Source organism: Enhydra lutris, unplaced genomic scaffold (assembly GCF_002288905.1).
Source record: "Enhydra lutris kenyoni isolate GAN:26980312 unplaced genomic scaffold, ASM228890v2 scaffoldscaffold87, whole genome shotgun sequence".
Lineage (NCBI taxonomy): Eukaryota > Metazoa > Chordata > Mammalia > Carnivora > Mustelidae > Enhydra > Enhydra lutris.
The window spans coordinates 3,828,453-3,854,862 of NW_019154171.1; the positions used below are offsets into that span (position 1 = coordinate 3,828,453).

The following is a 26,410-nucleotide window of genomic DNA, read 5'->3' on the forward strand; positions in this document are numbered from 1 at the left end:
TGACAGAGTTAGCATAGCAAGAATTTATGAACAAGAGTGGGAATAACCAAGGGACTGAGTCTTGAGGTCTCACCCCTCACCTGCCAGTACCCCTACACCCGCCTCCCCCCCAAAAAAAAGCTGTAGGAAGAAGGATGGCTCATACTGTAAGACAGGAGATCAGGGTGAATACAAATTTAGGTAGCTCTGTAAGAATTTAACGGTGGAGGTGTAGAGGAGTTCATGAAGTGTGCAATGCTAAACAATGGTATTGATAATATTAATACTACTATTACTAAGCCCTAACATTTACTGAGCACTTATCTTATGCCAGTCAATGTGCTAGTAATTTTTATGAGCAAACATCACAAAATTTGAAAATGGGTAAGACAAAGAGTATAGTGCGGTCTTGAATCAGGCGTGACACTAATATCAGACAGAATACCTATTAATGAACTAAAAAAGCCTATGCGTAATTTCTCCATATTCAGAGGAGGAACTGCAATCCTTCTTGATTTTAGTAAAGATCGGGATAGTCATTCTAACATTTAAGAGCAGATTTACTGGGGCACCTGGGTGGCTCAGTGGGTTAAGCCTCTGCCTTCTGCCCAGGTCATGCTCTCAGGGTCCGGGGATGGAGCCCCACATCCAACCTCACATCCAGCCCCACATCTGGCTCTCTGCTCAGCAGGGGGCCTGCTTCCCTCTCTCTCTCTCTCTCTCTGCCTGCCTCTCTGCCTACTTGTGATCTCTGTCTGTCAAATGAAAAAGTAAAATCTTTAAAAAAAAAAAAAAGCAGACTTATTTCTCTTCAGTCTTTTTTTTTGGTACTCGGGAATTTTGATGCACCAGGTTATATAAAATTTCATTATTCAAGCAATTTCTACTTAAGGAGAATAGTTAAAAGTATCTTCACAGGCTAGATACTGAAGTAACATATTGCTTTGATCATTTTAATAAAAAAAATTTGAAGATTTTCATTCTCATTTGCCTATTTTGATAATACGCAAAGAAAATCCTTAAAAGATTACGATTTTAACTAGCCTCTTCTATAAAATGTAACCACAAATTATTTCCAAATGAGGATCTATAATGGGGGAAAATGAAAAAAAGAAAGAGGAAGTAAGTTAAAATCAGACATGATTTAATACTGTCATTTATTATTAATTGTCCTGGGATAATTTAAATTCCGCTAGCTTTTTTTTTTTTTATAGTTTAAGTTTTTTAGTTGCTTATAACTGGGAAGCAGTATACATAAATATATCCCTGACTTATAATGTTCTAAGAATGGCAGCTAAATACACCGCTATTTAAGATTGTTGATTTAAAAAAAAATTCTTTGAATACTAGATGAATGGGATCTCATATAGTATTTTCGGGCTTAGTAAAGTTGCAAGCCCTTAAGACTATGAATTGTTAGTGATTCCACTATATTTGCCAGTTAAGCGTCGCAGAGCCATAAAAAAAAAAAACCAAACAAACCCTTTTTAAATAAAATGATGACCTGGATACTAAACATGAAGATGCATGGTTTTAAATGGGTTCAGTTGTCATACGGATCAAAATTAGCATCCATCCAGCTGATGTTAACCCGAAGGCCACAATCTCTTTAACAACCACCTACCGAATGTCAAAACTGCGAGACGGACTTTCATCTCCTAGTAAACTAATGACATCGTATTGGAGAGAGGCCTGAGCAAATGACCTTGGTTCCCTGAAAGATGGCTCACACTTTCGGGGTACCTCTGCAGTATTTACAAAGGCAGCTCTGGGCGGAAAGGGGTTGGGGTTCAGAAGCCTGGTATCCGGAGGCTGCAGCCTCGCAGCGGGACAGGGAGCTATCAAAGCCACCCCCGCCCCCGGCGGATTTTCAGAGCTGATTCGTCCCCCTAAAATCGGGCGCGTTTAAGTCCCAGCACATTCGTCGACTTGCTTATACCAGGTGGCTCTCCAACACTCCCGGAGGCTCCAGGGGGCTTCCGGTGTGTACCCTCTTCTTTCGGAGGGGGGTGGGCACAGACAGCGGTGGCTCAAGAGAAACACTGACCCTCTTCTCGATCCCAAGATGGCGACCAACCCTTGTTGGACTCCAGGTAGCCGCGAGCCACTTCCCCTTCCCAACTGCCCCTGCGCTGCCGACGACGGCAAGCAGGAAGGGGGAGGAGCCATCAAGAGAGGGCGGGGATAACGCTGCGCCCCCACCGAGCGCACCCCGGCCCCGCCCCACGTCCCTGCGTCCGGCCCAGAGCTCTCGCCAGACCGGGCGGCGCGCGCTGCCTGCTGGGATACTCGGCCCGCCCAGCCAGTCCTCCCAGCTATCGCTGCGGCCGCGAGATCCGCGTTTTTCCCAAGATGGTGGCGCTCGGTTCGGGGTGACTGCAGGAGACGACAGAGCTTGAATCCCCTTCGCCAGAACCTCGACACATCACCTTCCTCCCGCTCGCGCACCCCGCTGCCACTTAGCTATCTACCGGCCTGGGCGCTCGCCTTCAGCTGCCGCCTCTGACTTGCGCTTCATCTCTACGAACCCAACGATTACGGCCGCGGGCAGCTGCGCCTCCCTCGGCTCCTCCTTGGGGTCGCTCTCGGAGCAGCTCGCAGCGTAGCTCCGGCTCAGAGGGCCCCGCAGCTCCCCAGTGGGGAGAAGCAGCGGCGGAGCGGCGGCTGGCGACGAGCGCGGGGTTTTCTGCGGCCCCGGCGCCCCCTTTCCCGGCCTTAATCTCCGGAGAAGGAAGCGCGGGTCCCGCATGAGCCCCGGCGGTGGAGGCAGCGAAAGGGAACGAGGCGGTGGCGGGCGGAGGCGGCGAGCGAGGGCGACCGCTACCAGTGAGGCAGCCGCTGCTGCGAGGGCCACAGCCCAGGCGCGGGGGCGACAACAGGTCAGTGCGGCGGAGGACCGGCCCTGGGCCGGGGAGGCTGGGCGGCATTTCCCTTCGTTCTCTCTGTTGCCCAAACCACCCTTTGGGGCTGGCTCTGGCTAAGGTAGGGACGCTCCCAAACCGCGCCACCGCGAGTGTTTGGGGGCGCGTGGTTTGGAGGGGTCGGTGCCAGAAGTAGGCCTCTGGAAGCAGCGGCTGCTGCTACCGTAACTGTCAGTCCTGGCTGAGGGCCGGAGGGAGGGTTTTGTGCCTAAGGGGACGCTAGCGGGCCCGGGGCGGGGCGTGTAGGGCGTGGAGAGTTGGCCCTCCTTGGAGCGAAGCTCACGGAGCAGGCCCGGGCCCCAGGCAGGGCAGGGCTGCCCTTTTCTTTCCAAGGGGAGCTCTTTTTTCGAGGTTTGGGCCCTGTTGGTGAAAATGTTTAGATGTGTGCTTTGGAGGTGGACTGGTGGGGAGGGAGGGCGGATGAAGTGGGAAATCAAGCCCAATCTTATGTTCACAGATTATCGATTATCGGGATTTTCACATTAAATGTGAGGTATTGGGTTTGCCAAAGATTCTGTTAAATGCAGACCTGCAAACAGTTGGCTTTTTTTTTTTTTTTTTTTTAATTTTCCCTTTTCAGTTGAGAAAATGAAAAGGACTCTTTCTTCGTCATGGCGTGGAGGTTTTGTTGGTAAAGTCAGAATTGAATGTGGCAAATGCTTTAGTCCATAAAATAGTTAGAAATAATTTTAACATAGACACTGAGTTTAGAATTCGTCAAAGATAATTTAGTCTCTGAAATTTAAAAAACGGCCAATTGGCATACTAAAATAGAAACGTTACTAAATCTGTCTCGGATTATATTTATTAAGTGCTAGGGTACTTTGGAAAATGTAAACGAATAGTAGTATGGGATTTACAATCTAGATTTATCCTCCATAAATCATGAGGTGGTATAGATATGACCCATAATTTTGAAGAATTCCACTGCCTGTAATATTGAAAGAAGCAGGAAATTATTCCAGAATATTCTTCGGGGGAGGGTAGGGGCCTTGAAAGGGAAATGACCTAAAGTTTGGAAGTATAACTGTTAAAAAGTCACCTGTCAAAGTCACAGTAGATACACAATAAATCTTGAATGAATTAGACAAGAGGGATGAGAAGTGTTTACTTCATAATCTCTGACTAATGAGTATTCTTACTTAGATTACTGGGTAAACCAGGTACAAAAGTTTAGAATTTAGGAAGATAAAAATAAAATTTTTGTCGTGATATGTATAGTTGAAATAATTTTAGAATTAGATCTTATAAATCTGAGCTATCACATTTGTAATAAAATGAATACAGTATTAGTGACGGTCCTGATAAGCCCAAAGAATGACCCAGAAGCTCTTTAAAGAAACTGATAATAATGACAACAAAAGAAATAGATTCAAGAAATAATGATCCTCTCTTTATACAAAATTAGAACTGGAAACTAAGTCTTGTATCAGTATTTATTAACTAACGTTAGTATGCTAAGTATTATGTACACTATTGTCTGGACATTGCCTAGTTCCTGAGGAGTTTAACTTTACACAGAGATACAATAACGGTGTTCTGATTTCTCTGTAGAGGTTTTGTAAGCTGTTTTTATTTTACCTCTCTTAAACTGTACATTTTTTTTCTTGGCTTAAAAAATACCTTCTTAAGTATATTTGTTAGAAGTGTGAGGCAGACACATTCTCATTCCACTTGTTAAGTTCGTTTAATAAGATTTATTGGGTACTTACAGTGTCTTGAGTATTTAACCTTTAATCATTTGTATTTCTTAAACTTCAGATCATTTTATAAATGATCCTTCTGCTGTCCCTGCCAAAAAAAAAAACCCACCCCCCCATCAGAAATAATTTGCTCTTTCAAATAAGCAGTCAGTGGGATAATCCAAAACTATGGATCATATGTAAATTTTTCAACCCAAGCACTTGAAATATTTATAAATGTTTATTTTCTTAAATGATTACTGGTTATGTTCTTATCATGTTGCACATTTTTGCTTAGACCCAAACTTGTATTGGTCAAAACGTAGAGACATTTCATTAAATGCACATAGAGTTGCTAAAAAGTTAGTTTTTTGATTTTTATGAGTGAAGACAAGTTTTCTCTTTTCAGGATAATTCAGGATAACAGAGTTTTGGCCAATTTTGACTCTCCTTTCACTGTAGATGTAAAGATAAATTCAAAAACCTTACAGTACGTACAGTTCACTGTACTTTTAATTCTGGGCTCACCTTAGTTGTCTGATCTTGGCAAGTTGCTTAGTCTTGGTGAGCTGCAGTTTTGTCATATGTAAAAAGGGAATGGTGAAACTAAATAGAGTTGTTTTGAGAATTAGAGTTTATAAAATGTCCAACACATAGGCCCTTAATAAGTTTAATCCTTTGAAGTCTTCCTTCCCTATTATTTTTGTTGTTGTTCTCAAAGCATCTTACATAGGGTGGACTCTAGCATGTTATCCTTTACATTGTTTCATTCTCACTAGCTGGGAACTCACTCTTTAAGGGCAGGGACTCCTAGTGTTTACCAGAAAGTGTGTTGCCAGCATATGGAATTAGTAGTCAACTAACATTTATTGGGTACCTACTGTGACTGTGAGCTGGGTTATATGTAGGAGCTACTAAGTCAGGAATCCTGTCTGTCTTTTGGAAGCTTATTGTCTAATGACTTTCTCCATGTAGCACCATTTTTTTTGTGAAATCCTATCACATAATGGAGCCTCATTCTTCTGAGCTCTTCTAGTCTTAGGGCAATTCTTTGGACTCAACACTTCCAGCGGTAGCTGCTATTCTAAAGAATATTGTTTTACAATACAGTATTTATACAACTCTTTGGCATATGTGAGATAGTTTTTTTTTTCCCTGTTAAGATTTTATTTATTTATTTGACAGACAGAGATCACAAGTACACAGAGAGGCAGGCAGAGAGAGAGGAGGGAAGCAGGCTCCCCGCTGAGCAGAGAGCCCGATGTGGGGCTCGATCCCAGGACCCTGGGATCATGACCTTAGCTGAAGGCAGAGGCTTTTTAACCCACTGAGCCACCCAGGCACCCCTTGTGAGATAGTTTATCTCTCTACCTTGGTCCTACTCTGTAATCCAAAACCTGGCAGGTTGTGTGTGTGTGTCTGTGTGTGAATGGCTATGTATTAAAAAAAAAAAAAAGAAAGAAAGAAAGAAATTTACTTTTTCAGTTGCCTCAAGTACTTTGGTATTTTTCTTTGGTGATTATCATTCTTTCTTCTGGTTCTAGGTTTATAGAAGTTTCAAACCTCAGTAGGACTATTCTTGAGGCCAGTCACTCCATTTATTTTATACATGAAGAAATTGAAGTGCAAAGTTTTAAAATGATTTTCTTGAAGTCTACCCGGTGATAGAGCTAGAACCGCAGTCTGAGTCTCTGGACTAGAGTTCAGGACTCTTTGCATTCAGTGGTGCATGTTCTGTTCTACCTTTTGAGAGAAGTAATTTGCTCCTATTTGAATCTTTTCTACATTATTATTAGAAGGCAGACTTCACAAGATACCATCATTGGGCCTTTTCTGAGCATAACAGTGCAGGAAGTGGGGCTTTTTCTCCTAATAAAGGAAGTCAAGTAAAATTACAGTAAGTAGTAATGGTATTAATCTACAGACATATCCTATGTCCGGAACAGATGTTTAAAATACTTAAAGATGCTATATAATTTCTTAAATGAAATAACTAATTAATAAATAGATGATAAATTTCTTTGCCAACTTTAATTTTCATTTACCCTCAGAAATGTTACCTGTAGTGTGTTTTGATCTAAGTTATCATTAATAAGTAACACCATTATGAATAATGAGTCAAAATGAACTTTGTAAGTTTAAGGCCAATCTGAGAATGAAATAAAGCTAATACCTTTTTTTGGGAATATTGCTGTTTGCAAATGAGATTTGGTTGACAGTTGTTTCTGTTTGATGCTAAGCTTCGTGACTGTGAACTCCCTAAAATTATATATAAATTTTAAGTTTCAGAGTCTCAACAGGTTCAGTGAACAAAAGCCACCAAGAATCACTGATGTGGAGGAAGAAGCACTAACTTTGGTGTCAGAAGATGCATGGGTTCATCCTTCCAATCTAGCTTCCTAGCTGGTCATGAGCAGGTCATTTACCTTTCAAAGCCTTTGTTCTGTTAATGTCTGTTAAATGAAGGTGATACTTGCTTTGTCTCTTTCAAAGGATTGTTTTTTCAGATGTGATGATTCTCAAAAAAGTAGAATAATACTGTATAAAGTGAACTTATATGTGACTTAGTGACTTGCCCAAGAAAACAAGTTGGTTAGTAATAAGCAGGTGATTGGAACATTGGTATGTTTTCATGCTTTCTCTATAAACATTTTTTACTTTTCATACTTTCAGAAGTATTATTTTGGGAATTACTTAGTATGTGAGTTTATTTTAAATTTGTTAACTACCTTTGAAATAAATAGTAAGATCTTAATAATACTGATTCAGTATTACTGATTACTGATTCAGTATTACTAATCCTAAGTCAAAAATGCCTTCTGTAATTTGCTTTACTTTTTTTTTTTTTAAGATTTTATTTATTTGAGAGAGTGCGAGAGAGAAAGCAGTAGAGAGGGGAGGGTCATTCAGAGGGAGAAGCAGACTCCTCACTGAGGAGAGATCCTGGCACAGGACTCGATTCCAGGACTCCAGGATCATGACCTGATCATATATAGGCAGACATTGAACCAACTGAGCCACCTAGACACCCTAATTTGCTTTACTTTTGACCTCTCCTGTTAATTTGAATTAAGGTGAGTCGTAAGGTTGACCTGAAAGTAAAAGAGGTTTTAGAGACATAGATTCTTATTGGGTAAGATTATTACAAAAGTTCCATCCTAGGAAGTCTTCTGGAATCTATAACATAGCGCATGTGGATCATAGAAAAGAATTCTATGTAAGACTTTATTAAAGTCAACATCTATGCCACAAATAAAAAGCATGGAAATTGCATTTGAGCCCTGAACACTTGATTATACAAGCAGGATAAAATATTCCTTAAATGAAACTCTTGGCTGGCCAATATAGAGCTTAATGTGGTGACTCTTAACAGTTAAGTGTGTTATAGAAGTTGACCTTCTGTACCCTTTGGGGTTAGTTGAGGTTAGTCAAGCACAGATCCTTTTATATTACAGAAATAAAACATGAAAAAAATTTTTGACCTGTCTCTTTGTGGTGTGCAGGCTTGTAATTCTTTGTTCTTAATGTGATGACATCTTTCTCTTTGTATCAAAAGGGATACCTTATCCATTTCAAGCTTCTAATATAATAGATTTCTATTCTTGGATGTGAGAAGGTAGTCTTAGAATTGCTTTTGTGGCTGTAACCACTATCCTAATCTGTTTACTTTCATATTCTTCGTGATGCAGAATAAATTCTGAATTTTCTCTCTAAATTATATACTAAGTACAGAAAATAATGTAAGAATCCTGTATCTAGAATTCAGTATAGACAAATGTCACATTTTGTCACTTCCTTACAGTCTTTAGATCCATCTTTAAAACTGGTGTTATTTTCTTCTGAGATGATGATTTCTAGCACTGCAGCTACCACTGTGGGAATTTCTTCATACTGCCAACAAATACTTCCTTTCTCTTATCAAATGTAAAGCATAATCCTCTTGGGAAGGGAAAAGATGAAATGCCAGCAATGTTTTCTGTATAAAGCATAGGGAGAAATACAGGTATATCCAGCTTATTAATTAGTTTAGTATTTTTTCTTAAGAATTCTATTTATTGTGCTTCTGTGTGTATGTATGTGCCAATACTGATAACCTCATAGTGTACCATAAATAAGAATGTTAAGTGTTTACCTTTGTTAAATATAAAGTTTTTGTTTGGGGGAAAAATACATGTCTTTTGAGCACCTATTGTATAAGACACTTATACTGATTGATAAATCCCATTTCACACAAAAAGTAATTGGGTAAAATTTTTCTTTTCTCGTTTTCTGAAGTGGGCTGACAATGTATCATATTGCATGTTAGTGATAAAAACTATGCTGTTTAAGATATTCTAAATTTAGAGCTTCTATGGAATGAAAAGTTTCTCTAATTACTTTAGCTGTTTCATTCATACTCAATTTCTTACACATTTTGCTATGTCTGTGACATACTGCTATATATGGAATGATTATGTCCTCTCAGAATTCATACATTGAATTGTGACGCCCATTGTAATGGTATTAGGAAGTGTGGCCTTCCTGAGGTGATTAGATCATGAGAGTAGAGTCCTCATGAATGAAATTAGTGCCTTATTAAAGATTGCAGAGTTCCCTTGACTCTTCTGCCATATGAGGACTTAGCCTGAAGACAGCTATCTGTGAACTAGGAGACTGGTTCTTGCCAGACACTGAATCTGCTGGCACCTTAATACTGGGCTTCCTAGATTCCAAGAATTTGAAAAATAAGTTTCTGTTTATAAGCCACCCAGTCTGTGGTATTTTCTTTTAGCAGCCAGAAATGGACTAGGACACATTAAAATGTTTTAAGAATAGAGAGGGAAAATAGAAAATTAAACGGATAAAGTTTGGTAGCTAAGGTAGTGATACACTGTGCTTGACAGAATGGAAGTGCTTAAAAATTGACTATATATAGTGTTGAAATGAGAACACTTAAGGAGAATGTATTAGAAAAACCAAGCTAACTTTAGTCTTTTAAACACATAAAACTAGATTTCTGCATTTCATATTATTGCATATTTCATTAATTTTTGCCCAGCGAACTTTATTTCAAATTATTTTCAAAATGAAAAAATAAAGTTTTTTGGTGTCAGTTAACTCATTAGGGAGTCAGTTTATTCCCTCTAAAATTCCTCTTTTATCTTTTGGGCTAAATGAAAGTTAAAGAGGGATGTACTTAAAAATAGTTGGATCTCAACTGGAAAATAGGTAATTTACCTCAACTGAAATTAAATCCTTTCTTTCATCCTGAATTGAAGATACTGTGAGAACACTTGCTGTGTGTCTCATTTTTTTTTTTTGTTTTCACATGCCCTTTTATGTATTTGTAAGTGCTTGATGAATGTAACTGCTTTCCATTCAGGACTACTTTAAGGTATCTGCTGTGAGCTGATGAGTAAGAATCATCAGGAACAAAATCCTCTAAGCTTCAGAACTTTTAACTAATTTTAAGTAGATACAGGACTAGGGGTCAGCCTGGACAGCGGGCCAAAGACATCTGTACTATAGCCCCACTTTACTGCCTCTCTGTGTGCTGAATTTGACAAGGCTTTTCTAGGAGGGGTGTGTTCGTGTTCTCCGTATTTCTATCTGACATCAGATTTTGAGAAATTGACGCTGATCACTAGGGCCTACAAGTTTCTCTTAAGTGATCAAGATTTAATTCCCCTAGGTGCTGTTTTAGACAAGTAGCATATGTTTAAAACTGTCAAGACTACAGTAATATTTATTTTATATTCTTACTCTGATATCTTTTCTTTAAAAAGTACGTGGGTTGGATTAGATGATCTCCAAGGTAATTTTCAGTTTAGGTATTATATATTCATTTTTTTCTTTTTGAATATATGTATGTATCTTAATTATAAGATAGTGAAAACATACCATAAATAATACAGCAAATATACGCCATCCAGAACTGTAAATTCTGCCACTTTCGATTCTTTGGGAAGTAAATGCTGTTAACCCTCTGTAAGGCAATAACTATCCTGAGGTTCTTGAGTATACATCATACTCTTTTTTATACTTTTACTGTATGTTTGTACAAGTATCCATAAGTGACAAGTGTTTGTGTTTTAAATTTTTACAAAATGGTACTGTATTGTACATAATCTTTCATCAGAGTCCTTTTAAAAAAAAGCATTTTTTTGAAATATATATATGTATTTATTCAATTTGCTGTTTGGTACTCCATTTATAAAATGTATATATTTCACTATTGATGGATATTTTTAGTTATTTCTTTTTTGTTGTCATAAATAATGCTGAAATGATTGCTTTTACACATTTTTTGGTATTGGTGTTTAGGAAGATTCATGAAAATGAATTGCCTGGGAATAGGTTGTGAATAACTTTGACCTTAGTAAATATTTCTAAATTCTTCTTTAAAATCATTATGCCAGGACGCCTGGGTGGCTCAGTCGGTTAACCAGGTGCCGTGGGCTCAGGTCATGATCCCAGGGTTTTGGGATTGAGTCCACATCGGGCTCCTTACTCAGCGGGGAGCCTGCTTCTTTCTCTGCCTGCCACTCTGCCTGCCTGTGATCCTTCTCTCTGACGAATAAATAAATTGAAAAAAAAAAACTTTAAAATCATCATGCCAGTGTATACTTCATATTTGCACTTTGCTTTCCAGTATCCTCGCCCTCACTTGGAATTGTCCTATTTTAAAATTTTTGGAAAGTTGAAATGGATGTGAAATGATACCTTTTTTTATATACCTCATTTTAATTCACATTAAATGGTATAAATGGTGGGTAAATGGACATGAATTTTATTATTTTTGGTGTCTTTTAAATGTTTTGTAAATTATTGTTTGTAAAGAATGAGACATTAGTATATAGTATTTATGTTGTAAAGGACCTAGACCATCATCTCATCCAACCTTTTTATTTTATAGTGCAGCCATGAAAGTTGTCAGAATAAGAAAAAAATACTGCTGGTTGCCTATTACGGTATTCTCTTTCGGGATATAGAATCTCAAGTTTCAGTGTTGAAATTTTGAACCTTTTCCTTTATGATTTGTATTTTTTATTCAAGAAATTCTCTTTTATATTGTCTGCTAATAGGTTTATGTTATTTGGTGTTTTTTGTTTTTTTGTTTTTTGCATTTAGGTCCATGTGGGAGGGAGCTGGGAATCAGATTTTTTTTTTTTCATGATAAGCAAGTTGTCCCAACATTAAGTATTGAATTCTTCCCCCATTATTTTACTTTATTTTTTGCATGTCATCTGTATCATCTGCTGTGTGCTTGGGTTTGATTTTAATTTCTTTCTTTTCTTTCTTATTTTTTTAATTTTTTGTCTTTTTTTTTTTTAATACTGGTACTACATTGTTTTATTTTAAATAGTTAAGTTTTGAAATCTGGGAATACAGGCCTCCCCTTTATTAATTTTCAGAACTGTCTTGTTCTTAGACTTTTATTCTTTCATAATAATTTAAAACCAGTTTATCACATTCTTTTGGGGATATTATTTGGAATTGCATTGAATATATAAATTGAGAATTACCTTGTTATTTATTTGAATCTTCAGTATTTTGTGGTTTTCTTCATAAATGCCTTTTACGCATACGTTATTGAATTTATTAGATATTTGATTAATTTTTGCATTGTAAATAGCATCTTTTTTATTCCATTTGATTATTGCTGGTATTGATTTTGTATCCATCAATTTGGGTGAACTCCATCATTTCTAATAGTTTATAATTCTTTTGGGTTATTGTGAACAAATAACAATTCTGTCTTTTCAAGTGATCTTTTAAAAATAGAATTCTGGGGCACCTGGGTGGCTCAGTGGGTTAAGCCTCGGCCTTCAGCTCAGGTCATGGTCCCAGGGTCCTGGGATTGAGCCCCACATGAGGCTCTCTGCTCAGCAGGGAGCCTGCTTCCCCCTCTCTCTGTGCCTGCCTCTCTGCCTACTTGTGATTTCTATTTCTCAAATAAATAAATAAAGTCTTTAAAAAAATAAAAATAGAATTCTGACCTTGTAACTTTCTATTTAAAATTCTTCTCTGGCTTTCCACTGCTTTTAGAGTAAAATTCAGAAGCCTTTATTAGTTTACAGAGTCTGACATGATCTAGATTCTGTACTTCTCAGCCTTACCTTTCTCCATACTCCTCGCTAAACAGAACCATCTAACAGTACTGGCCTTTTCAGTTTTTTGAGATGTCTAACCTTTCTGTACCAGACCCTTTGCCAGTGAGCACAGTTAGACAACAAATTTCACCCATTCACAGGTCTCAGGGAATATTGCTAAATAAGCCGAAATATTACTTAGGGAAGCCTTACTGAGAATCTCTTTGTACTCATTGATTTTAGTGCTTCTTTGTATTATGGTGTTAATGAATCTTGCTTTTCCTGAGTAAGTAAGTAATTTCAACTGCAATTAAATAATTTCTTCACTTCCTGAGTAAAGTATGTGTAAAAGTCATTTTACGAATCTTTTCTTATGAAAAGTAAATAGTTGTCTCTGTCTGTTTTATTAAAGATTTTTTAAAAATAATCTGTGCACCCAACAATTGAGGCTCACACAACTTCAAAATCAAGAGTCTCATGTTCCACCTTACTGAACCAGCCAGGCACCCTCTCTCTTTTTTAATGTGCAATTTCAAGCATTTGTGAGTGCTAGGTAAATGAATGAATGTTCATGTACTGATTGATTCAGAAATACTATTCCAGTTGGTAATAACCGCTCAAAAGAATATCATTAGGCTATTTTAAGTATTTTACTAGACATTCATAGAAAATTAAATGCCCTCAATTTTTATTATTTAAGTCCTTCAAATATGGCTGGTGTTCAGAACAACAGTTTTCTTTTAACAAGAGGCAGTCTAGTTGACTTAAAATTATATGTGCTAAGTTTTCTTAAAAGGATTTTGAAGTTAAATTAGAAGCCAGTCTTTTGTTATCCTTAAATCAAATTTTATGAGTTTATATACTACATTTGATATACAGATGAAATATAGTAAACCTGAAAATATGTGCTTATGATTATTTCAAGGAAAACCCACCTACCTTTAGTTATTTTAGTATCTTCTACTATACATCTTTTGTGTGTGTATAACACAGGCTGAAACCTAGCATAATTCTAGGTTTAATTTTAGGTTAAGCACTGTATAAGATAGAACTCAATTGAACTATAGTGTAAAAAGAACCCAGGGGAAAATTTCACAATAGTCAGTCCTTGGGACTATGTGGCACATTTGCTTCTGTTTTCAGATCATAGAGTTGTTGACCAGAATGAGTGGTTTATCATTAAAGCCAGGAAATTGAAATAATTCTGGTAATTTAGAATTTCTAAAAGATCTCTGTAGATGATACTTGATCTGCACTTAGGTAAGATACTCTCAGTGCCACTAAGCCATGTAATAAAACACTTAAGTAAAGCTACCTTATTGGGAGAAAATAGCATTTTAATATTGGCCAGTCATGAGTGTACTTTCCGTAGTTATTCAGGTAGGTAAATAAGCATAATTTATTTAATTTCTGAACTGTTCACAGAACCCAGAGGAAGGGGCAGGCCAGTTGTCATTTCAGAGAGTTCATTTCTTTTCAGCGATAATGATCCCAGAGTTATTTTCCTATATGTAACTGATTGTGTATAACCTAGATTTGCAGCACAGTCTCAGTTTTAACTAGTAGAGTATTCCCATAAATCATAAAACCAAGAATTCTAATATTTTCATATTTCCAGAGAACCTCTTGTATTTCCTGTTTGGTCCCCCCCTTAAATATTGGTATGTAGAATTATTTTTGAGTGAGGAGATAAACATATAGTTGTGTATTTTTAAGTACAAAAATAAATGAAAGTTTGCTTTTTCTTAATTCTAAAACATAACAGTTGTTAAATGTAGCTGTAGAAAAACAGAAAATTGCCTGGCAAATACAAAGTAAGTATATCTGTGTAACTACAGATACATGCAGCTTTTTTCCTTTTTTGTGAAGTTAAAAAAAAACAAGCATATAGTTTTTATAGTTCTGACTTTATTGAGATGTAATATACATACCATAAAATTCACCCTTTTAAAACATGCGATTCATTTTTAGTGTATTTGTTTTTGGTATATTTGGGTTTTCGTATCCACCGCCGCTAATTTTAGAACATTTTCATCATTCCATAAAGAAACCCTGTACCTGTTAGTAGTCATTCTCTATTTTTCTGTCCTCCAGCCTTTGACAGCCACTAATCTGCTTGCTTTCTATATGGATTTGCCTATTCTAGACATTTCATATATATGGAATCATAAAATATGTGCTCTTTTGTGTATGGCTTCTTTTACATGGTATTGTATTTCAGGGTTTACTTGTAGCATGTAACAGCATTTTATTTTTTTATGGCTGAGTAATATTACACCATTAATATGTGCACTGTTTATTCAGACATCAGTTGATAACTATTTGGATTGTTCCATGTTTTGATTTTGAATTATGTTTCTGTGAACATTCACATACTAGCTTTTGTATGAACATATATAGTCATCTCTCAGGAATATCTGGGAGTAAAACTGCTGGGTCATAAGTTATCTATTTGTGTTTAACTTTACGAGGAACTGCCGGGATCCTCCAAAGTGGCTGCACCATTTTATAGTTTTCAGCAATATATGTGTTTTTGATAGCTCTCCTTCTGTGCCAAAGTTGATTATCTCTTTATTTTAGTAATTTATATGGGTGTTAAGATATCTCTTTCTGGTTTTGATTTGCATTTGCTTAATGTTTAATGATGATTACATTTTATGTGCTGATTGGCCCTCTTGGAGAAGGTCTACTCAAATCCTTTGTTGTATTTTAATTGGGTCTTCTTTTTCTTACTTGGTTCTATGTATTCTTTATATATTCTGGTTACAAGTCTTATCAGATAGATGATTTCCAGATAGTTCTCCCCATTCTATAGGGTTATCTTTTCACTTTCATGATTGTTTCCTTGAAGCAGCCAGGTTTTAATTTTTGGTGAAGTCCAATTTATGTATTTTTCTTCTGTTGCCTTTGGTGATGGTGTTTAAGAAACCATTGCCTAATCTAAGGTCATGAAGGTTTATGCTTGTTTTCTTCTAATAATTTTGTAGTTTTAATTCTACCTTGAGGTCTGTCATCTGTTTTTGAGTTAATTTTTGCATATAGTGTGATTTAGGTTTAGATCTGGATTGCATTTGGCATGTTTTTAGATATGGCATACAAATAGCTACCTTTTTTTTTTTCCACTTGGATAGGCAATTCTCTAGACCTCTTGAGGGATACTTTCCTGTTTTAAAACGCCACCTTTTAATTTTATTCAAATATTATTTATTTTAGAGAGAGGGAGTACATGTGTGCATGAGCAGGGGAGGGTCAGAGAGGGAGAGAGAATCTCAGGCAGACTCTGATGAATGCCCAGCCCAACTTGGGGCTCAATCCCATGACCCTGAGATTATGACCTAAACTGAAACCAAGAGTTGGACGCTTAACCAACTGAGCCACACAGGTGCCCCAAAATGCCACCTTTTTATATGTTAAGTTTTCATAAACTAATAAAGTTTTTGAAGTATAACCTATATCCTCTAAAGTATACCCCTTTTTAAGTGTACAGTTTGATGTGTTTTGATGCATATACTGTAACAACTACCACAATTAAGATCTAGAACATTTGAATTACTCTGAAAAAATGTTCCTTTGTAGTCATTCCTCCCTTTTGGGCCTGGGCAACAATGATCTGCTTATTTTGCCTCTTCTAGAATTGGTATAATAAGTTATATACTCTTATGATTGATATCAAAAGTTATATACTCTTCTTTTAGCTTTGTTCCTTTAGCATGAATTTGAGATTTCTTCCATTTTGTGTTTATTACTTTTTTTTAAAATACAGTATGGCTGTGCCATAGTTTGCTTTTCATTTTTTTGGTGAACATTTAGATTTTTTTCTGGGATTAGGCTACTGTGAATAAAGGTACTCTTTGCACGTGTCTTTGAACATATTTTCATCTTTCCAGGGTAAACGCCTTGAGATGTAATTACTGGATCACATGAAAGGTTTATGTTCAAGTGTATAAGGCATTCTTTTCCAAATAGTTAAACAATTTTGCATTCCCACCAGCAATGTTTGGAAGTTCCAGGTCTTTCAAATCCTTGTCAGCATTTGATAGACATTGTAGACATTTTGATGGGTGTGTGGTGGTATCCCATTGCAATTTCTTTTTCTTTAACTATAGTAAAATACATATAAAATCCATCATTTTAACTTTTTTTAAGTGTACAGTTCAGTGGCATAAAGTACATTCATGTTGTATAGCCATCATTCTTACTCATCTCTGGAACTTTTTCATAGTCCCAAACTCAAATTCTGTACCTATTAAATAGTAACACTCTCCCGCCCCTGTTATCTTCCCCCTCCCTCCAGCCTCTAGTGACCACTGTTCTACTTTCTGTCTCTAAAAATTTGACTCTGCCAGCTACTTATGTAAGTGTAATCATACAGTATTTGTCCTTTGCTTCTGGTTTGTTTCACTTACCCTGATAGCCTCAAGGTTCACTCATGTTACGGCATATATCTGAATTTTCTTTTTTCCTTCCTTCCTTCATTAATTTATGTGAGAAGAGAGCACTCACACCCACAGATGAGCAGGGGGAAGGGCAGAGGAAGAGGAGAGAAGCAGACTTCAAAGCTGGGCTTGATCTCCATCTCACAACCCTGAGATCATGACCTGAGGGAAATCAAGAGTCTAATCCTCAAGTGACTGAGTTGTCGAGGTGCCCCTCCTTTTTAAGGCTGAGTAGTATTTCATTGTATGTAAAAATATCACATTTGTTTAACCATTCATTCACTGGACACTTGGGTTGCTGCTGCTTTTTAGCTATTATGAATAGGCTGCTGTGAACATGGGTATACAAATAATCTCTTCAAGTCCTTGCTTTCAGTTCTTGCATGTTTAATTCTTGGGTATATACCTAGAAATGGTATTGCTGGGTCATTTGGTAATTTTGGAGGGGTGAATCAACATAACCATGTTGTACCCATGTTACAACTGTACCATGGCTGTACCCATTTTACATTCCTACCAGCAATCACAAGGTTCCAGTTGCTCCACATCTTTGCTAACACTTGTTATTTTGTTATTTTTTAAAAATAATTTTCATACTAAAGGTTGTGAAGTATCATGGTTGTTACATTTCCCTGATGAAGAATGATATTGAGAAGTTTTCATGTGTTATTAGCCATGTGTATATCTTTTCTGAGTATCCATATATTTTGCTCATTCTTTTCAGGATACAAACTCTTTATTAGATGTATGTATTTCTTCTGTGTCATTACTGATTTTTTTGGTTAATTATTTTATTAATTACCAAGAGAGGAGTATTGAAATCTTCAACTGTAATTGTGAGCTTGCTATCTTTCCTTTCAGGTTTTGTCCATTTTCGCCTCATATATTTTAAAGCTGTAGATACTAGGTTCAGTCACGTTTAGGTCTTTTAGATCTCTCTGATGGATTGATTCTGTATTGTTACATCTCTGTGGTTCTCTGGTAATGTTCCTGGTCCTAAAGTCTACTTTGTCTGGTATTAGTATAACCACTCCTCCTTTATTATGCTTCATGTTGGAATATTACATCTTTCAAACTTATCTGTCTTTATGTATATAATGTTTTTCTTTTAGACAATGTATAGTTGTCTTTGTATATATGTGTATATATATATATGTATATAATCTTTTGGGTTGATTTTTATAATATTTTGCTTTCTGAGTGTTCAGTCAATTTGCATTTGTTACACTTTACTATATGGTTGGGTTTCAGATTACCAAGTTACCATTCATTTTCTGTTTGTTCCATCTATCTTCTTTCTCCCCTTTCCTGTTTTCTTTTGGATTGAGCATTTTTATAGAAGTTTGTTTGATCTTTGCTATTAGCTTATATCTTATTCTTCCTCTGCCTCCAGTGGTTGTACTAGTACTTATAATATCCCTTGGTTTATATCAGTCTACTTTCAGAAATATACCTCTAAGAATATATTGTGAGAATTCTCATACAGTATAAATTTGTTTACACTCTATGATCCTTTTTCGTATTGTAGTCTTATATTTTACTTCTACATAAGGTATAAACTCCATAGTCTTACTTGTAATTATTTCTTTTAAATGGCTAATTGTTTTGTAAAGACATTTAAAAACCAAGAAATTATCAAACCAAGTTATTAAACCAAGTTTTTAAACCAAATTCATCAACATTTTTTATATTTATGCTCGTAATTACCATTTTCATTTTCCTTTGTGTAGATTTGTATAGATTTCTTTATGTAGACCCAGGTTTGAAGAATTTAGGAAAAAAAACTTTTTGAAAATTACTCATTTATTCCACAGAGACACAGTGAGAGAGGGAACATAAGCAGGGGCAGTGAGAGAGGGAGAAGCAGGCTTTCCTCAAAGCAGGGAGCCCAGTGTGGGGAGGGGGGATGCAGGGGATGAGGGGCTCCATCCCAGGACACTGGGATCAGATCTTTTTGGCCAAAAAACTTTTTTAGGTTTTATTTGCATGAAAATGCCTCTATTTCTCTTTTATTGTTTTATTAGGAAAAATTATTTCACACAGGTGTGAAATAATTGTAGAATGTAATTCCTCAGTTAACATTCTGCTTTGTGTCATATCTATCCACCGATTTGTTTTATTTTTTGATGCTTTTCAAAGTAACTTGCAGTTATTAGTATTCCTCATCCTTAACTTCAGCGTGTATATTGTCAACTGAAACTTAGTAACTTATCATTAACTAACTTTAGTATATTGAATTTAACTGATTTTAGTATATTGTTCTAGTTATTTATTTCTGTGTAACAAATCACCCTTAAATATCAGGATTTAGTTTGCTTATGAACCTGTGCTTTGTGCAGAGACTAGAAAGCATAGTTTGTCTTGGCTTCAAATATGTCAGAGTGGCTTGATAATTGATGTAACTTGATAATTGGAGGCTGGAATTATCTGAAGGATGGCTTACAAGTCTGGTGATTGATGCTGGCTATTAGGACTTCAGCTAGAGTTGAGGTCTAGAACACTTACATACTGCCTTTATATCTATGTGGTTGATTGGCTTTCTTGCCAAGTGGCTGACTTACTCAATATGGCATTGAATGGCATTTTTATGACCTAGCATTAAGTCATAGAGCACCATACTCTCTTGACTGAAAGAATCCTAGAGGCCACTCGTATAAAGGAAAAAGGACATAGACCTCACCACCTGATGGAGAATGCCAGTGTTGACCTTGTAAGAAAGGCATGTGTGATTATATTGTGGTAGCAATCTTTGGAAAATAAAATCTGCCACATATACCATTCCATGAGTTTTGACAAATGTGTACACCTTTGTAGCACTTAAGTCCTATCAAGTTGTAGAACCTGTACCCATTCCTGGTCAGTTCCTGTCCCCACATCACTTCTTCAAATCAACCATCGTTCTCATCACTTTCATCCTAGATTAGTTTACCTTGGACTAGAATTTGTATGAGGTTTCTTTTATTCAGCATAATATTTTTGAGATTCATCTATGTTATTGCATGTATAAGTTGTTTGTAACGTCATTCTTTTACTGTTTTCAGTTCCTGGCTGTTACAGATAAAGCTAAAGTAAACAATTATTTGAAAGTCTGTGTGGATATATATGGTATCTTTTCTCTTGGATAAATGCCTAGGAATGTGATTTTTGGGTTATAGGGTAGTTATAATACCAGATCTTTTCTCCAGATTGGTTTGTTTTGTTTTACACTCCTGCCAACAATATATGAGATTTCCAGTTGCCCAACGTCCTTATCAACATTTAGGGCTCTTAATTATTTTGATGTAGCCATTCTGGTAGATGTATAGGTGTTTCTCTTCATATTTTGGAGGGTATTTTCACTTGATATATAATTCTAGATTGACCTGTTTTTCTTTCAGCCATTTTTTTTGTTGGTTTTTTTTTTAAGATTCTATTTATATATTTTTAAAAGATTTTACTTATTTTAAAGAGTGTGTGCATGAGCGTAAGCAGGGGAAGGAACAGAAGAGGAGGAAGAGGGAGGTTCTGGGAATGAATCTCAAGGAGACTCTGCGCCAAGCACAGAACCCAGTGCAGGGCTTGATCGCATGACCCCAAGATCGTGACTTGAGTCAACCAAGAGTCTGATGCTTAACTAACTGAGGCACCCAGGTGCCCCATTTTAGCCTTTGTTTCTGATGAGAAGTCTGTGGTCATACTTCTCTTCTGCTGTACTTAAAGTCTTTTCTCTCTGCCCCCTTTTGAGATTTTCTGTTTATCACTGGTTTCCTTTGTGATTATCCTGCTTAGGTTTTATGGTTTCATCAAATTTGAAATAAGTGTCAACCATTATTTCTTCTATGTATTTTGTAAATCACTTACCTTCCTCTTACACCGTCTTTTTCCTGGGACTCCAGTTACGGGTGTGTTAAATCATTGAATCTTGTCCTTAGGTCATTAACATATTTTTTCTGGTCATTTTGTCTCTCTGTGCTTGAGATTGCTTTGTTTTCTGTTTCATTGTTCCTTTTTTTCTTCCTGTAGTGTCATTGTACATTGCATTTCTGAAACTTCCATTTGATTTATATTTGTGTTTTCCGTTTCTTACATAGTCTTTGAATTTGAGGATATTTTTAATAGTATTTGAAAGCCCTCATGTGCTGGTACCATCAGTTCATTCATTTCAGGGTCCATTGATTGGTTTTTCTCTTGGTTCTGGGTCATATTTCCTTTTTGCATATTTAGTAATTTCTTATTGGATGCTGCACATAAGGGTCTGTTGTTGAGTGACTAGATTTTGTTGTTTTTTTTTAGAGTATTAAACTTTGTTTTGGCAACCAACTAAGTAACTTGCTGGTCACTTTGACCCCTCAAAGCTATATTAGGGTGTCTTTATTTAAAGCCTGTAGCTACCGTAAAGTCATGGCCCTTCTCCACAAAATATCCCCAGTGTCAGTCTTCATTCTGGTTAGGGGGATTTTAGGCATTTTCCAGTCCTGTATGAGCACTGGGAATTGAACTCACTGCTCCTCTTTTTCTAGCTTCAAGGAGTCTTACCTTACAGCTTAGGAGCAGAAGCAAAGGACTGCCAAGTGGCAGATTTCTGGAGCCTTTTCTCTGCATAGCTGCCCTCCTCTCATTCTGTTCTACAAATTCTACCATTCAGCCTCTGGAACTCTTGAGTTCTTAGTTTTCATTTTAGTGATACTGTTGTTCTCTGATTAGATTTTCCCTTCATTGGCTAGAGATCAGAAAGTGCCTCCGGACAGAAATCTAAGCACTGGGGGCCCCACTTTATTTCTGTTTGTTCACTAATGGATCACAGTCCTGCATTGCCTGTTACCAGATCTGAAAACAGCTGTTTCATATGTTGTCCTTTTTTTTTTTTTTTTTGGACAAAAAGCAACTGTTAACACACTTTTCGATCTTTCTCTAGGCTTACCTTCTGTTCCACTTAACCTGTTTATCTAATACTCATAATACTCATAACTTACCTTTAAAAATAAACTTTTGATTGAAGTATAATATATATAAGAATGCACATAAAACGTACACAGAGCTTGTCAAACTTTCACACACTGAGCACATGTTTATCCAGCAGTCAGGTCAAGAAATAACAGCAGCAGCAACTCTGAAGCCCCTTATACTCTTTGTTATTACCTCTGTTCTCCCAGAGGAACCTCTATTCTGACTTTGAATAGCATAGATTAGATTTTCCTGTTTTTATGCTTTATATAACTAGAATCAATCATTTTTAATTGTGTCTGGCTTCTCTCACTTAATATTATTTATGACATTCGTCCACATTGTTGGTTGTAGTCATTGAGTTTATGATAGTTGCTGCATAGTATTCTGTTTGAGGAATATACCACAATTTATTCATTTTGCTGTTGATGGGCAGCAGTTACTTTTGGTTTGGGACTACTTAGAATATTGCTATTCTAAACATTCCACTAAATATGTACTCATTTCTGTTTGATGTATACTTAGAAGTGGAAGTTTTAAGTTTTAGAGTATGCATGCATTTATTTTTATTTATTTATTTATTTATTTTTAAAAGATTTTATTTATTTATTTGACAGAGATCACAAGTAGGCAGAGAGGCAGGTAGAGAGAGAGGAAGGGAAGCAGGCTCCCTGCTGAGCAGAGAGCCCGATGTGGGGCTCAATCCCAGGACCCTGAGATCATGACCTGAGCCGAAGGCAGACACTGAGCCACCCAGTCACCCCTGCATGCATTTAGTTTTAGTAAATACTGTCAGGTTTTTGAGAATTGTACTGATTTTAATTATTTAATATTTCATGGTTTAATCCCTGGCAGAACAAGTTTCTTGGGGAAAAGAGACATTATTCTTCCATTAGAAAGTGACACTTTCTTGGTTATTGTAGTATGCTTGGTCTTCAGACTTTTGATTAAATTGGCATTGGATTAAATTTGTGTTAATGGGGGGAAAATCATACTCTTGCTTGTTTATACATGAATTCCATTTGGAACTAGCCCAAAATCTTTTGTCAGGATCCTGATTCTTTTTTGTTGTTGTTGATTTTGTAGAGGGAAGTTGTGGTGTCAAGAGAACAGTCTCTCCATTACTATGAGAGTAAAAATATGGGTAAGATGAGCCCTACCATGAACCAGGTTATAACTAGAAGCACTGATAAATGTATACAGATAGCTATAATACAAGGTAGAAAATAACAAATGATAGGATAGAAATTTATGTGTATTAGTAACATATAATAAGATCCAAAAGACTGTGGTTATTTACAGAAGAGCTTAGAGAACCCTGTGAGATACAGCCTTTAGAACGAATAGAGTTTTTAATAGGGTATGGTAGATTGTTGGGGGATAGAATTTAGTTAGCAAGGGATAGGGAAGTATTTCTGAGTGAAGTGACCTAAGAAACAAAATAACTGAAGTCAGAAGATCCAAAGGCCAGCATGTAATAACTAGTAGTCCAGGGATGGGACCAGATCATCAAGTACCTGGTAATAATGTTATGTAGTGGGCAGTAAGGGTTGTATGAGTGGGTAGAGATCAGTGACAAGGACCTCATATGATATGTGGAGTTTGGAATTTATCCTGTAGGCATTGAGGAAGCATAGACTATTTTGAGCTTGAGAGTGATATGAACAAAGTCAGGAAGATAATTCTAGTAGAGGAAGTAAGGGATAAAGGCAAATGGGAAACCAGTTGAAGTAATGAGGGTCTGTACTATTTTGGTATGCATGGAGGAAAATAAAAGGAAGTAGGAGATATTTCAAAGGTAAAATTTATAGGATTTGATTATAAATTAAAAACGTGGTACAATGGAATGAGCATGGCCTTTAGAATCATACAACTTGTGTTTGAATCATAACCTTTATTTACCAGTTAAATGACCTAAATATAAATAAAGCAAGTCACCTAAGAGAAAACTCTCCTCTCTGTGAGCATCTTCAAGCATTAGAAGTATAAAAATGAATGGTGCAGAGTCTGGACTGGCAGGTTTGGGCCAAATTGTGTATAGTTTGATCTGAAGTGTTTGGGAAATTGGGTTTTATTCTGAGAACAACCAAAAGGCAACAAAGGAAGAATTGGGGGTAGTGTTGGAATATGGGGGATTTCTGAGATAGAATTGGTAGCACTGGGAGAGCAATTTGTTTTACTGGGAAAGAGGGGCCTTCTGTTTAGAATATGACTCAAAATTTTCCAATTTGGGAAAATGGACTGATAGAGCCATTATTACCTTATAAGGTTTTTCTTAATATGTGTGATAAATCTTGATCATGCCTCAGAGCTTAGTTTATATGTCACTTCATGAAGAATGCCTTTCCTGTTTTCCTGGATTAAGTCAGAACTCAATATACACTTACCATATCCTTACCGTTTCTCCCTCACAACACTGAATTATGCATTGCAATTGCATAATTTACTGTGGCTTTTATTTGTGCCCATTTTGCTTATTATATGAGGACAAGAGACTATGTCTGATGTCTTAACTGTTTTTATCCACTTCACAGGCACTCAAAATCTATTATAATTTTTTAATTGTGATATAATTGATGTAGGACATTGTATTAGTTTCAGCTAGTAGACATTTTTTGAATGAATGAATAAGAATTTGAAGGTTAACAGGTATCAACCTGCATAGTGGTTAGGCTAAACAGAAATGAGAGGGAGAAAATAAAGAATGGCGGCAACCAATTTTTTTCAGCCTCTAACCAGAAGAACAGCAAGATGAGGCACATTTAAGGTGGTGTGACTTTTGGAAGATAACTGAGTTTGTTTTAGATGCTAATGATACATCAGGTGTATGTGGTAATTGAGAGTAGTAGGCTTATAACTTAAGAGATAAAGGCTTAAAGATACAGAGTTAGGGATCCTAAGTATAGAGGTGCTACAGAAGTGGATGGAATTGCACAGATGAAAAGGGACCTAGTGCAAGAAACTTGAGTGACCAAGACTGAGAGCTAGGAAGATGAACCAACAGATCTAGTTGCTGTCACAGGTAAAAGAGTGTATTATGGAAGTGAGAGGAGGTGAGGAACTATTAGCGGTGTGAAAAGCTACAGAAATAAAGTAGGATTAGGGGCCACAGGGTTTAGAATACTGAGGAGTGATTAACTTCTATAAGAAAAATGTCAGTAGATGGAAGGTTTTGTATATCAGAGGTTGAGCTAATCCTTTTCAGGTCTTTTAGCAGTTAAGGGAAAGAAAATAAGGAGCTGGTACTCAGAAGGGTTAATGGAGTTGAGGGGTTTATGTGGGGAATACTATATGAAAGCAGTATTAAACATTTAGCCTAACTCCAGAATAGATGATCCTTTGTGAAATTATAAATTGTGAAATTTATAAATGTGGAAAACTTAAGAGTTTCCACTTACCTATAAATTTAAGACATAACCACAGTGCAAAGGAGAAGGGAAGCTTTACCTTTAATTAGCTTTACCTATAAATTTAAGACATAACCATTTAGCTTTACCTATAAATTTAACACATAACCACAGTGCAAAGGAGAAGGGAACTACTGAGAGAACAACAAAAAAGTGATAAGAGAAGGTAGACTTTGAAATTAAGTTTTGACCTAGGTTTAGAAGGAGGTGAAGGAAATAAGCTATTGGAGAGGAGATGAAGCACTTACCAGCTGTAGTAATAATAATACAGAGACGTGTGTGTGTGGTGTGTGTGTGTGTGTGTATATATATATGGAGAGTGAGAGTTGGAAAATGGATCATTTTAAGAATAATGAAAACGTTAGAGGGGCAGATGAATGTAGACCAATAAAGGCATTTCTTAATTAGATTTTATTTCTTATTCTTAGATTATTATTAGACTGAGCCCTCTATTGGAGAGGGACTCAGATACAAATAAAATAAAGGCACTAGGTCTGGTATTAGGGTGCTCATGGTAAATTTTCAACGAGACTACCCAAGATTTCTGGTTCTTACAGTTTGTCTTACTTATTCTGTATCATTCTAAATTTGGTATATTTCCCTATGATTATGTGTTCCTATTCTTCTAAGGCAAGGTTTCTCAAATTGAGATCTGTGTATTGCCTGCAGTGTATGTTAAAAATGCAGATTCGTGTACCCCCCGTTTATGCATTGAATCACAGCCTTTGAAAGTAGAGATCAAGTATCCAATTTTTTACAGATTTTCCCAACTGATTCTATTATTGAATAGATTGAAACTTGGTCCTCTAAGATCTTAAAACTTGGTTAATTAGGAAAAAAAAAAGTTTATATATATATATATATATATATATATATAATATATATGAAAAAACCAACTCTCAAAGATTAAGAAACCCACCCAGTGCCCTACAGGTTGATGGCAGAAAATGCTCAGTGTGTGTGTGTGTGTGTGTGTGTGTGTGTGTGTGT

At 36.6% G+C, this 26,410-nt stretch overlaps 1 protein-coding gene across 2 annotated transcripts in view; it reads left to right on the forward strand.

The window, feature by feature from the left end:
• The first annotated feature begins 2,402 nt into the window (after positions 1-2,402).
• The window catches only part of LOC111161912 (ubiquitin protein ligase E3A), a 91,160-nt gene continuing 67,152 nt past the window's right edge, over positions 2,403-26,410 (forward strand). The window contains exon 1 of one of the 2 annotated variants that reach the window (XM_022525985.1): positions 2,403-2,858. The gene's annotated coding sequence lies outside the window, so the exon portion shown is untranslated. The remainder of the gene's footprint in view (positions 2,859-26,410) is intronic. The other variant, XM_022525986.1, reaches the window with a different exon arrangement.